Consider the following 13,446-nt stretch of genomic DNA (forward strand, 5'->3'; position numbering starts at 1 on the left):
CCCAATTGGTCTGGGAGGATTAGATCGGGCATTACATCCTCCAGTCAATTAGCTAATATTTTAGTGTACAGCTTCACATCAAGACTTAACAGTGTGATCGGCCGGGATGACATTTACTAGGGTCTTTTCCTGGCTTTGGGATTACAGTTATGGGAGCTTCTCTCATGGAAGGGATGACAGCTCTTGTCTCTGCAAAGGAGTTAAAGAGAGTGAGAAGCCCGTTCTGAGCCAAATGCTTTATAGAACTGGGCCATAAGCCCATCCCGTCCTAGGAATTTGTTTAGTTTTAGGAGTTAATCACTTCCTGGACTTCGTCTTCTCGAATGGACTCGTCTAGAAGTTCCTGCTGGAAAAATGTTAGGGAGCATGGGGTCAGCCAAATGATATAGTTGCGTGTGGGTGGCGACTGGGCCCTTAGTGTATAAGGTCTTATAAAAAGCTCAAAAGGTCTCTGCCTTTCCCTCCTCTTTATAGGTCAAATCCCCATTTGCTTCCTGCATTGGGACAATTTAGTCTTTCCTGTTTTGCCTTTAACTGCCGAGCCAGATGGATGCCCACCTTATTCCCCCTCTCGTATGTCGTCTGTCCGAGGCGCAATAGGGTGAGTTCTGCTCTGTTAGCATGTATGGCAATTTTACCCCTCACTGCAGTCACTTTCCGCTGAATAGCAAGGAGGGGGGGGTTCCTTGTGAGCTCTTTCCACCTGGAGAAGTTCTTCCTCTAGTGCCAAACTTGGTCTTCCATCTTATCAGTGTAGTCGTAAGCGATATGCATTTTTCCCTTAAAATCGTTTTGAGTTCATCCCGAATGAGGTAGTCCCTTGTCAGGGAGTTCGGAAAAAAATACCTATGGAAGGATGATTTCAGTCCTGGCCAGCCAAAGTAGCTTCCCCCATAGTGTGATCAAAGATCAATATGGGGTGGATATTAGCCACCCTGATGGCCTGCTGTAAAGTTTGGTTTACAAAACCATGGACAAGCTTGGTGTAAATTCTATGGGAAGGTGAAAAGCCCAAGTTGTGTAAATTCTAGCTTCGAGGGTTGGGAGAAGGTGCCCATGTGTTATCTCTGGGAGTGAGTACTGTCCAAATCCGGGTCCCAAATGAGATTAAAATCTCCCACTATCATTATCTGGCCTTCTGCAAAACTCCCTCGCAGGCTGAAAAAGGAGAGGAGGAAGACTGTCTGGTTCGAATTTGGGACATCGATAGTGGCTTGTGCATATGGTACCATGTAGGAGACCTTTGACAATCAACATCCTCCCTTCCCTGACAGTTTTAACGCTGGCTGTTTGAAATTTAAGAGAGGAGTGGGATAGCAAGGCCACCTCATCATGCTTAGTACTTGCAGACGACTTGTAAATCAGAGGATAAGACTTGTGTTTTAACCTGTCTTCTGCAGTGCGTTTCAGGTGAGTTTCCAGCAGGGCCGCTATCTCGGGGTGACTGCCATGGGTTTTACATTGTAAGGTACCGATCCATGCGGTCCAGTTCAACGGTTATGTGAGTGGGAGAGGATGAGCATCTCCGCACATCCCCCACACCCCCCTACCCCCTGGCACAACCCGTTCTCCCCCCCCCCCCCCAACTCTCCCATGGAATAACTCTGGACATAAATTCAAAACAAAACATAATTCATTAATACTATAAAAATTAGGAGGCAAGGCTCCTCACTATTGGTAAGACGTATCTGTTGACACATATAGTTGGGGACTTTGGTCCATGACTGCATAGGCACTGCATTAAATCAGTTAGTAGGCTACTTACAAAATAGCATTCTTGCAGGAGGCACATTAATCCTTTAAGATGGTAACGTTTTTGCTAGAAACTGGGCATCTCCATTTTTGATCACTAAACTCATTCACAGGGAGTAGCGATCTTGAGGCATAGGGAATTGTCTTTCAGACACTCAATACTACTGGGTGTGCTCTTTGGCACGGATGTCACACTCCTCATTACGTAAGAGCTTAATAAGGATGACTCGGATTTATCCCAAATGTGCATTAAAGTTGATGCCTGCACTATTTTCTGGCAGGGGACATTAATACAGTCCTTGACGGACACCAAGGACAGATCGATATAGTGAGCACGTCCATTCGACTAGCTGCTAGTACACCAGCAAGTAATGTGATTCTATAGGATTGATAAATGGTGATATATGTAGCCTAATATGAGGGAGTTTATGCTTCACTTATCTGTTCATGATCCAGCATGCATATAGGGTACTGGTTGCTTACACAGGACACACGTACATGGATACGAGATGCAGATATCTTACTCCAATTGCTTTTTGATCACTCCCTGGTTATTCTGATGTCGCTGCTGCCCACGGGAGGGAGGTGGAGTTACCGCCGCTTTTGTTCGAAGGCTCTATTACATCAGGTTATCAAACCAGATGGCAAGCCCTAATAGAATATTTCCAGTTTGGTGCCCGGATACAGCATTATATGGCGGCCTTTAAGGCTTGAATAAGGATATGTATTTTTAGGTTGTTCTTGGGGCTTTAAGGGGTACAGTATAAAGATGTGAGCTGCTACAGAGCTCTACTTTCATATGCAAACTTTCTGGCAAAACTCGAGGCTGGGTGAAGGACGCAACTGTCTTGCAATGTAATGTGTCATTGTTCTGAAGCCTGGAGGCCGGTGTTAATGTGAATGTAGGTGAACTCCACTCCTAATGAAGCGCATATGGTGATCAGTATGAAGCTTACGTATGAGGGAGATTGTGGCATCTACTTGAGGGTGCAGCACGGTTGTCTTGTGATAAGATGAATCAATTTCAGAAAGGGTACATAGCTGATAAGAATTTCAGGATACTTGGGGTTCAAGAAGAAGCCAGAGGTTTAGGGATTTTTTGTTTTTCAAAGTGAGACTCCCAGGTGCAACAGGTATGCTGAAACATTGGTCATATGCTGACTATGTCACGTAACCTGTGCTGTTCCTAACTGATTTGGCCCAAACTGGCCAAAACCAGTATGGAGTCGCTTTATTTTTCATTCAGAGGGGTTCTGGCTTGGCAGTTTGTGCTCAACACTTCCTACTGGACGTGGGCCAAAGCTGATTTGTGCAAGACTGGTTCCTACCTGAAACAGAACTGTGGCAAAAAAGGAAGATGAACAGGAATGTGACCATAGTAATTACCAGTCGCTGAGATTTGTAGTATTTCACCCATCAATTTGTTTTTCTTAGTGTCTGGTTCGTTAATGACAGTATACCATGAATTTCCATACAAAGAATTTCAGCGTCATTATGGATTTCCACCATTATTATGCTTCTAAAGTCAGATAAAGAGCCACACCAACTACCCAGTTTTTCATATAGAGACATTGCCCACACGAAAATTGAAGAAGGGCATTACCCATTCTTTAATTTGCTCAACTTGAAATATGTGACTGAAGCATAGATGCAAGATTGGAAGGAGGATCCTTTGGACTTGGAACTGACAGTATTGCACTGATTGCACTGTCATGCCATTGATGCTAAACTGTTGAAGCAAAACCAGTGAAACATTGTTGACACTCTCCATGGTTTAGGAGCAAATATTTCAACTGCATTCGGCAGGCATCTGTCTAGAGTCTCTGTATTGGAGATGAGATACCTCAGACTGCCACTTGATGCATATCTTAACAAGATATAAACAATATGAGCCACCACGAATGACTGCAGTGGATACAAGTTCCAGTCTTCAGCCTCATTTCCCCTACTTCATAATATGAACATTGTAAATTTGGAGATGGTGGATTGCAACCTCACTTGTTGTGTCCAAATAATACATCCTGTGGCACTAAAAATAAAAGTCCCATACATTTAGAATTTGTTTGTATTAAACCCCAACAGCTACACAGTCATCTGTCTCCTCTCCGCCACAGAGTTGACCGACAAAGCTAGGTGAAAGCTGCTCAGAACTGCAATGTATACTTCACCATTTTATCTTTTTTCCCCAGATCCAACCCACTGGCTTCACCGCTCATGACTCTCTCCCTCCTTCCAGTGCCCAAACGCAAACTTCCTCGTGGACACCTGTAGTCCAAGGCTCTATTTTAGTTCCTGTGCAACACGTTTGGATCCATCAATCTTTAGAAGAGGCTTTCTAGGGATTGCTCCAAATGTTTTGTTATAATTATACTGCAAAGTTAACGTATTTCTTCTTGTGTATGTGATTTTATTTTTCCCATTGGGAACAGTAGATGAAGACAAGGTTGGTGTCCATCTAAGTCCAGGGATTTGGTGCCAAGCTGTGGGGTGAAGACATTAAGTTTCATTGCTAACCCTGCATTCGCCCTTTAGTCGCTAGTCTTGAGCATACATTCTATATTTGCTACATTCTATATTTTCAGAGGACTAAGTCTGAGTTAGGCCTTTATCACAAAGACTTGCATGATGGCATGGCAGTTCTTTAGATGATCAATGGCATGCCAGTTTGTGATCTAAGAAAAGGTAGGCGCAGAGTTTTGTATGTGAATGTACCTTTGTGCAGTCAATAAAAAGATTTAAAAAAAAAAAAAAAAAGATAAAGATGAATATTGTCCATGTATTTAGGAATCTTAAAATTTTTCTCTAGCAGGAGGACTCCATGGGATTGAATCTAAAGGATGAGGATCACTGGCGACATGACTAAGCCTTTGTAGACACCAGAGAATATGGCATTAGTTTGAATCTGGAGGAGACCATTTGGAAGAATTGGGGTTGTTTTTTCAATGAGTGGGAACCACAGCAAGATGACACCATGAAAGGTCTTTCTTAAGGCAAGGGTGTTCAGCAGATGTTCTAAGTAGCGGTGTAAAATACTGCAGAGGTGTTGCATAGAACTAAGAGAAAATTGTCACCACAAACTGATTGATTTGTAGAGCATTGTCTACCACATTAATAGTTTTGCCATCACTCTGTCAAATTATGGCTCTTATTCCGTCTGTGTAATACGCAGATTCTCCCTTTATAGCATTAACTCGTAGCTTTGAAAATGCCTTAGCGACCTCTCAAAGCTGTATTTTTTGCAGTTATCGTTTTAGTAGAGAACCCTTTATGCATCTTTATCACAGAATTTAGCCCAGTTTCTGCATTTTACACACAACCAGGAACCATGTTTAGGTGACAAGACACAGATGACAAAAAAATCCAGAACCAATGCCTAAAAACAGCCAAAGAACATGACAAGTTCATGATACTTCTGTTTGTGTCAGGCACAAAAAAAAGTGGCAGCAAGGGTGATATGTTGCACATTTATGGGCAGGTGTAACAAATCAGAAAAGCAGTAAAAGCTCGATGACCAGAGTTATTATGTTGACACCTAGCATCCATTCCAGGGATGAAAGTTTCCAGATTGAGTCCGATGTCTAAGGATAGTTCAATAACATCTAATCAGTGGGCAGATGCATCCATTAGAAGGCTAATTGTTGTATTCTGCTTCTTTGTTTTGGTACCTTCCGCCCACCCCCTACAATTGGAACGCTCGTGGAATGTTGCGAGCGTTCTAACCTGCACTCCCTGTAATGAGTTGTTCTGTTACCGCTGTGGTGATGGATGTTTGGTTCATTATCTGCTATTAAATCTCAATCATATCAACGAATTGGATTATTCCATTGGCGACGAGTGTCGTGTGGAGGACGACGTACTTACATCCCCTCCGTGTGTGGCCGCAGCGGGAATACTATACAAAGGAAAAACGGAGTACTACAAAGGAGTAGTCGGAGTCACAGAACAAGTAAATAATTAAACTCACCGCATTCAAAAGTGCATTGTGACGCAAGGTACAGAGGACACTCGGAGGTACGTGCGTTTTGAAGGGTGCGGTGAAGTCTGAAGTGGATCTTGTAGGAGCCAGAGGAGAAATAAATTTCCGGGACGCGGGGGCACAGAGGACATCTCGGAAGTGCGGCGCGTGAAGGCATGACTGGAATTGAAGTATTTTCGAAGAAAGGCATGTAGGGAGGAAGTCGTGTGGAGAACTGTGTCAAGAGCGAGCACATGCGCAGAGAAGTTGAAGAAGGAATCAAGTTCAGGCAGCCTTGCGCAGTGTATCGTGTGGAGAATAGTGACAAGAGCGAGCACATGCGCGGTGGAGTGAGGGGAGGAATCAATTTAAGGCGGCCTTGCGCAGTGTTTTTACGGAGCTGACTGTATGAAAAGCACTGGGCGTGAGGAACACGATAAGAGTATTGTCTCTTGGTCAGCCATGCGCAGTAGGTGAAACTTGGCTGACAGGAAAGGAGACGGTTAACCCCGTATAGGTGAGGAGGAATCCAGGTTCTGACTAGAAAAGTGACGGCGTGAGGAGCGTGCAAATATAGAAAAGATGGTGGAGACAGCGTGAGGATACAGAAATACTAATACCTTGCCGGAAGAAGTTGTAGGTGCGAACTGAACTGGGTGAAAGTACGGTGAGACGGCTTATCGACGGAAGTAAAGGAACAGTGGAGGAAGTGTGTTAGGCCGAATTCTGCAGTGAAGGGATACTAATGACTAAATTTTGACATTTATAACCTAGTGTGAAATATATTGAGAGGAAAAGCAAATTGAACAGTACATAACATTAGGAGTAAAGTGAAGTAAATTGAGGTAGCGTAGGGGTTGGAGACTTACGTGAGGAAAAGAATAAGTAGCTTGAGGCGATATACATTATGGCAGCAGATAGTATGTTACAGCCTACACCTTTCCTATCAGAGGCAGGGGAACCTTTGGTTACGTGGAAAGACTGGAAGAAAAGTTTTGAATCTTACCTTATTGCTATAGGGGCAAGTGGGTTTTCTGCTATCAGGAGACAGCATATTCTGCTGCATAATTTAGGGGCAGAGGGAAGAAAGATCTTTGATAGCTTGCCTGAGGTGGAGGTTGAGGAAGCGGATGAAGAAGGTGGAGATGTGTATGATTGCAGTATGAGAAAATTAGAACTTCAATTTGCGGACAAAATTAATGTCGTTCTAGAACGACATAAATTTTTTGGAAGGGTCCAAGGGAAGAATGAGAAAGTAGGTAACTACATTGCTGGGTTAGGAGGGCTTGCAAACACGTGTGAGTTTAATGAGCTTACGGAATCCTTGATACGTGACCAACTGGTACGCTGCACGAATAACAAGAAAATCCAGGGTAAAATACCAGTAGGTAATCCTGATTTAAAAATGGCAATTGATATTGCCAAAAGTGTTGAGCATACTGTGGAATGCATGAAGGAAATGAACACAACGGGTGATAACAGTGTAAGTGAAATAAGCGAAGAACTAAAAGAGGTTTGTGCTATAAAGAACGCAAAAAGGAAAGAGGGGAAGGAGGTGTTTAACAAGGAGAGGATGTACAATGAAAACAGGTTGAAATGTTTCAGATGTGGAAGTAGTGGGCATTTGGCAAATAGTGTAAATTGTTTAGCAAGAACAGCTACGTGTAAGATTTGTAATCGCAAGGGACATTTTGCGCGAGCGTGCAAAGATATGTCGGGTAGAACAGTAAATAGTGTAGAGAATGGTGAAGGATACAAAAGGAATTTTGTGTTACAAGTGAAGGTTTTGAGAGAAGGCAGTGTAAATCACATAGAGCTACCAAAATGTGAAATAAGGTTGGATGGAGAAAAAATGGAAATGTTTGCAGATTCCTGTTCACCATTTACTTTCATGAATAGCGAGACATTTCAGAAGAAATTCAAAGAGGGGGAAATCGTACTACACACTCCAGATGTAAATCCTGTAGGGTATAACAAGGACCCGATTCCTTTAGAGGGTGTAGCCCTTATGAGGATACCATTCAAGGACAGGAGCACAGTTGGGAAAGTTTATATCGCAAAGAAAGGGGCAAACCTGCTAGGATGGGGGCACCAGAGAGACCTTGGAATGAAATTGGATCCCAGTGCAGATATCCCCGTCATGCTGGTGGGAAGAGGTGTGTGTGGGGCAGAGATTGTTTTTTTTTTTTTTTTTTTTTTTTTTTTTTTGAAAAACCTTTATTGATGTTTCAAGCATTTACATGTATGGGCCTACAACCCCCCGGGGCCGGCCGCTAAATAATCAGGATAATAAAAAGCGAATGTGAACACAGGCGGCACCTCGGAGAGCGAAGTCATAAGTTCAATATAGTCCGGCCAATAAGCCGCGCAGGTAGGGCACCAGGAAAGAGAAGGTTTTTCATTTTATGATGAAACAAAAGAATAGGATCAGGTGCCAGACAATTTACCAACAGTGAGAAGGGCCAGGATAAGAGACAAACAATTAGCAGCAATACAGTTAGGCGATGGTGCAGGCGCGAGAAAGTACGGATGGGGAAAGACATCAAAGAGAGTTGCGCCTACTGGTCCCCGTACCTAAAGCCCAGCAAACCCCCCCAGAAACTGTGGCACACATGAAGAGCAAACGATTCACAAGCAGGGTGGTGTATCGCACTGATCCCAGAAAAAAGGCAAAAAGAGACAGTGGAGAAAAAGGAGGCCATGGAAAAGAAGATAAAGACGAAAGAGTCCCCTCCCCCATCCCCCCACCCTGCACCTCTGCAAATGAGTATGGCCCCACCCCCCAGCAGTGTGCCTGTCGCCCTGGAACTAGACCCGAAATATAGAAGAGACAGGGAAAAAAAAGAGTGAGAAAGGGCCCACCCAGACGGGTGGGCGGAGAGGACATAATAAGTTGGAGGAGGGCCATAAAAACATATCCCCGGCTTCTCCCTCCCGCACGGTGAGGTCTCCCCCCAACAAACAAGCAGCGGCACCAAGCCGATTATATCAACAAAAATAGGGGAGGGGGGGGGGGGATGGGAGGCATTACACACCAACTGTTCGAATGACCCCGGGAGCGCACAACCATGAGTCCGCCTATCTATGAAGGGACCCCCCTCGAAGGATCAGCCTCAGCCTTGACCACTTTTTGCGATTCTGCCCATACCTGCCCCTTGACCCAGCACCATGTCCAATGTCCCAAGGTACAGAAGTGTCCAAAAACAGTTGGGAAATGCCGCACACAGGTGGGGTGGAAGTCTCTTGGCATCCGAACAGACCGCTTCATGGAGGGGCATCTTTGCCAGTGTTGCCCGAGGATCTGCACTGCCCACAAGGACCTGAGAGGCCGGAGCAGCCAAATGAGATACACGGTGCTGAAAGTGTCCCTGGGCCGCCAGAGACCGCACACGGGACAAGGCCACCATCTTCCGCGCAGGTCCAATACCTCCGGAGCAGATCAAGTTCACCGTTGGCCGATCACACGATAGCATATGGTCCGAAGTGTCCGGCTGTACACTAAGCGCGGGGGGGGCCACAACATCTTTCTCTTGTGGGCAGTGTGGAAAGCCACTGCGTATCCGTGGACCAGCATGCCGCCACTGTCCCAACGCTGTTACCACACCATCTAGCTTCCCCCCCAGGACCCCGGCGCCATGAGCGAAGGAGTAATGAAGGGCACCCAGGGCCTCCAGGAGGTCGCCATATCCCAGAGCGGCTCCCTCCGATCGCTCCGCCACACTCCCGAAAGTCACACACCCCCAGTCCCGCTGCATCCCAGCGGACAGGATGGCCGGCTGCATAATGACAAGATGGCCGCTGGGAAGGCCCGACTCATATAGGGCCAGGACCAAGGGAACAACGCCTCGAGGGCCACGTCGCTGGAGACAGAGATCCCGGGACAGGCACAGATCCAGCCGTTGCGCGGTCACAGGCAACAGTCGCCTCCGCCACGGACCATCTCCCGCAAAAAGCCGGGAGCAGCCCGCAAGGATCAAGGCGGGCCAGGGACGGCGCCCAGGCAGCTCACCAACAAAGGCAGGGGCAAAAGCCACAGAATCCGGAAATCGTACACCCGGGCATGTCCTCAGTCCGCAGCGCTCAGTAGAGGGGAGCGGCCACGGCAAAATGCAGGCCGAGGGGGGCTCCACTCCGGTGGACCGGTTCCACCCAGGCACCACAGGCCGCTGTTGTTCAACTGCCACCCGGCCAAGGTGCCCACTCGAGGTCCCGGCTTCGGGACCGCACGGGCCGCAAAGTTCGATCGCTGATTTCTCCGGGTGTGTGGCAGTCAGAGACCTCGGAGTCACGCGGTCGGTTGTCACGTTCACTTACGGACACATTCTCGTGGTGCAGAAGAAGGATCTCTTGCAGGATATCCGTGCGGGGTGCGGAGGCTCACGGAGCCGGGAATCTACGCTGCCGTCTCGGTCGCCATCTTGGCTCCTCCTCGGGGCAGAGATTGTTGATGAGTTCCCAGAAATTTTTACAGATAAACTAGGGTGCATGAAAGAGTACCAACATAAAATAAAATTGAAGGTGGGGGCAAAACCAGTAGCCCATAAATGTAGGAACATTCCAATTATGATGAGAGGACCTCTGAAGGCGGAACTGGACAGACTTCTTAGTCAAGGGGTCATAGAGTTGGTGGAGTGTGCTGGGTGGGTCGCACCCATCGTTATCACAGCAAAAGGCAATACAAACAATATCAGATTGTGCATTGATTTAAGAGAGTTAAACAAGAACATATGGATCGATAGGCACCCTTTGCCTAATATCAATGAAAGGCTGAATCAGATTTGTGGGGCAGAATTCTTCTCAGTGATAGATTTGTCATCAGCCTACCACCAAATAAGGCTTCACCCTGAAAGTAAGGCATTGACCACGTTCATAACTCCATTTGGTGCATTTAGATTTTGTAGAATGCCATTTGGGTTAGCCTCAGCTGCAGCAGTTTTCCAAAGGGCAATGCAGAATATTTTAAAAGGGTTGGAGCAGGTTTTATGTTTTCAGGATGACATGTTAGTGTATGGTAAGGATGAAAATGATCATAACAGGAAGCTACGTTTGGGTCCGAGTAGTTTAAGGGAAGCTGGTCTTACTTTGAAGAAGGAGAAATGCCAGATAGGAGTCCGCTCAGTTACTTACTTAGGGCATGTCATCTCCCAGGAAGGGATTAAGCCTAAAACTAATCTGGTAGAGGCTATAAAGTTAGCGCCATGTCCCACCAACAAGGAAGAAATCAAGTCATTCTTGGGGCTGTCAGAGTATTACTCTAAATTTATAAAGAATTTTGCCGACACTACTTACCCTTTGAGGCATATGTTGAAGAAAGGTACAAAATTTGAATGGGATGAACAATGTAGTGAGGCTTTCAGGACAATCAAAGACAGTATATCAGAGACACCATCCCTAGGATGTTTTGATACCAGTAAGCGCACCATCATTACTACAGATGCTAGCTTAAAAGGAATTGGGGCCACTCTTAGTCAAGTGTCAGAAAATGGAGAAAGTATAGTGGCGTTTGCATCAAGAGCTCTGACTGCAGCGGAATCTCGTTATTCAGTAATTGAAAGGGAGGCATTGGCATGTTACTGGGCTATATTGCATTTCAGAACATTTGTGTGGGGCATACCTTTTAATGTAAGGACAGATCACAAGCCTTTAGTAAGCATTTTTTCATCAAAGGATCTAGGAAGGTCCACACCTAGGATATCAAGATGGTTTCTTGGTCTTCAGGGTTACAATTTTGAAGTGGTGTACATACCAGGACAAAAGAATCAAGCAGCTGATTGCTTGTCAAGGTTACCACTAAGGAATCGGAGGAGGATCCTGGGGATGAAATTGTAGTATCTACAGTTTATGATGGGTTGGACAAAACAGAATGGGAAGAGGCCTTATCAAACAATGAGTTATTTCCAAGGGTGAAACAGCTTATCCTTGAGGGATGGCCGTGTAGTCCTAAGTTCTTAAAAAATGGAGAGGATGTATTTTGGGAAGTGAGAAATGAACTATATGTACAAGGAAATAACCTATATCGAGGGAACAAGCTAGTACACTTCCTGAGGGCATAAGAGAAAAGTTGTTACAATTGGCACATGAGGGTCACTTAGGTTGCAGCAAGACCAAGAGTAAAATTCGCTTACACTATTGGTGGCCGAAAATGGACAACATGGTGGAGAAGGAGGTAAGGGAATGCGTACCTTGTACCATGAGTGACAAGAGTAAGGTTGTGAGCAAAGGGAAGATTTCTCCTGTGGAAGTTCCTACTGCTCCTTGGGTCAAAGTGGCCATGGACATTGTCGGTCCTTTAAATGTTAGAGGACTGGGTGGGAGATTTATCATCACATTGGTAGACTATCATTCGAAATGGATAGTCATCAAGGTAGTAGAAAACATCACTACTGATAGTGTAATGAGTTTCCTTCAAGGGGTCTTCCGTACAGAAGGGATACCACAGTTTGTGGTCACAGATAATGGGGTACAATTTACCTCTGCATGTATGAAAGAGTTCCTGCGCAAGTATTCGGTTGAACATCAACCTACACCACTGTATTGCCCTAGGGCAAATGGGCTGGTAGAGCGCATAAACCGCATGATCAAGGATTGTATTCAACTTAATGTACAAAATGGCAGCAATGTAAGGAAAGCATTGGAGGACATGGTTTGGTCCTATCTTATCACTCCTCACTCAGTCACTGGCGTGTCACCGTTTAAGTCCCTTAAAGGGAGAGAGCCGGGCACTAAGTTAGGCCCTTTGTGGCTGGTCGGTGGAAGAGAAAAGGAAGTGAATAGCGATATGATCATGGAAAAAATACACTTAAATCAAAGGAAGTATGTGGATAGGTACAATGAGAAAATTCAGAGGTCGCCTAGAGCCTTGAAGATCGGTGACGCAGTGAAAGTGAAATTACCTAATTTTGTAATGTCAGGTTGTTCGAAATTTTCTGGAAAAAAAGTGGTAAGCAAAGTGTTTAAGAATGTTGTAAAGTTGGACGATGGTCAGTATTAGAGTGTTGACAGAATTGTTCATGACAGGAGCGATGTTCCTATCCACAATGATGGTAATGTAAAACCAAGCAGCGACAACCAGATTACCATTCCTGATGGAAAGATGTGCCTGAGAAAGGTGCACTCCAAACCGGATTGGCAAAAAGACGATTTCACGTATTGAGTTTATTTTGTTTCCAAAACTGTATTGGAAGGAAGATGTGTTGTATTCTGCTTCTTTGTTTTGGTACCTTCGGCCCACCCCTTATAATTGGAACGCTCGTGGAATGTTGCGAGCGTTCTAAGCTGCACTCCCTGTAATGAGTTGTTCTGTTACCGCTGTGGTGATGGATGTTTGGTTCATTATCTGCTATTAAATCTCAATCATATCAACGAATTGGATTATTTCACTAGTGTTTACATATTCGATAATTTAGCACTTGCCAACTTTATCTTGGGTGCAACTAGAAGTTCCACCTCATGCCAAGTTACAGTGATTGTGTCACATCTTCATGTACTCAAGTGATTTTAAACAGGGTGAATACTCAAATGAGGCAGAGGGGATACCTAGGCAATGTATGGATAGAGTTTTCTGGGCTTTTTTTTTTTACTTTTCTTGAATCAAAGGATTAAAATGCATTTGTATCATTCAGGAGAAGTCTGATAAGCATGTCCATACACGATTCTGAGGATTAATAATACGGTTAAATATTGCATGCACTGCACACATTCTGAGGTGAGTATACAAGTACAATTGTAGTGCATGCCTC

General features: G+C 45.1%; 1 protein-coding gene across 3 annotated transcripts in view; it reads right to left on the reverse strand.

The window, feature by feature from the left end:
* The window catches only part of LOC146801783 (E3 ubiquitin-protein ligase TTC3-like), a 1,211,260-nt gene that overhangs the window by 958,330 nt on the left and 239,484 nt on the right, over positions 1 to 13,446 (reverse strand). The window lies entirely within an intron of this gene.

Source organism: Triturus cristatus, chromosome 8 (genome assembly GCF_964204655.1).
Source record: "Triturus cristatus chromosome 8, aTriCri1.1, whole genome shotgun sequence".
Classification (NCBI taxonomy): Eukaryota; Metazoa; Chordata; class Amphibia; order Caudata; family Salamandridae; genus Triturus; species Triturus cristatus.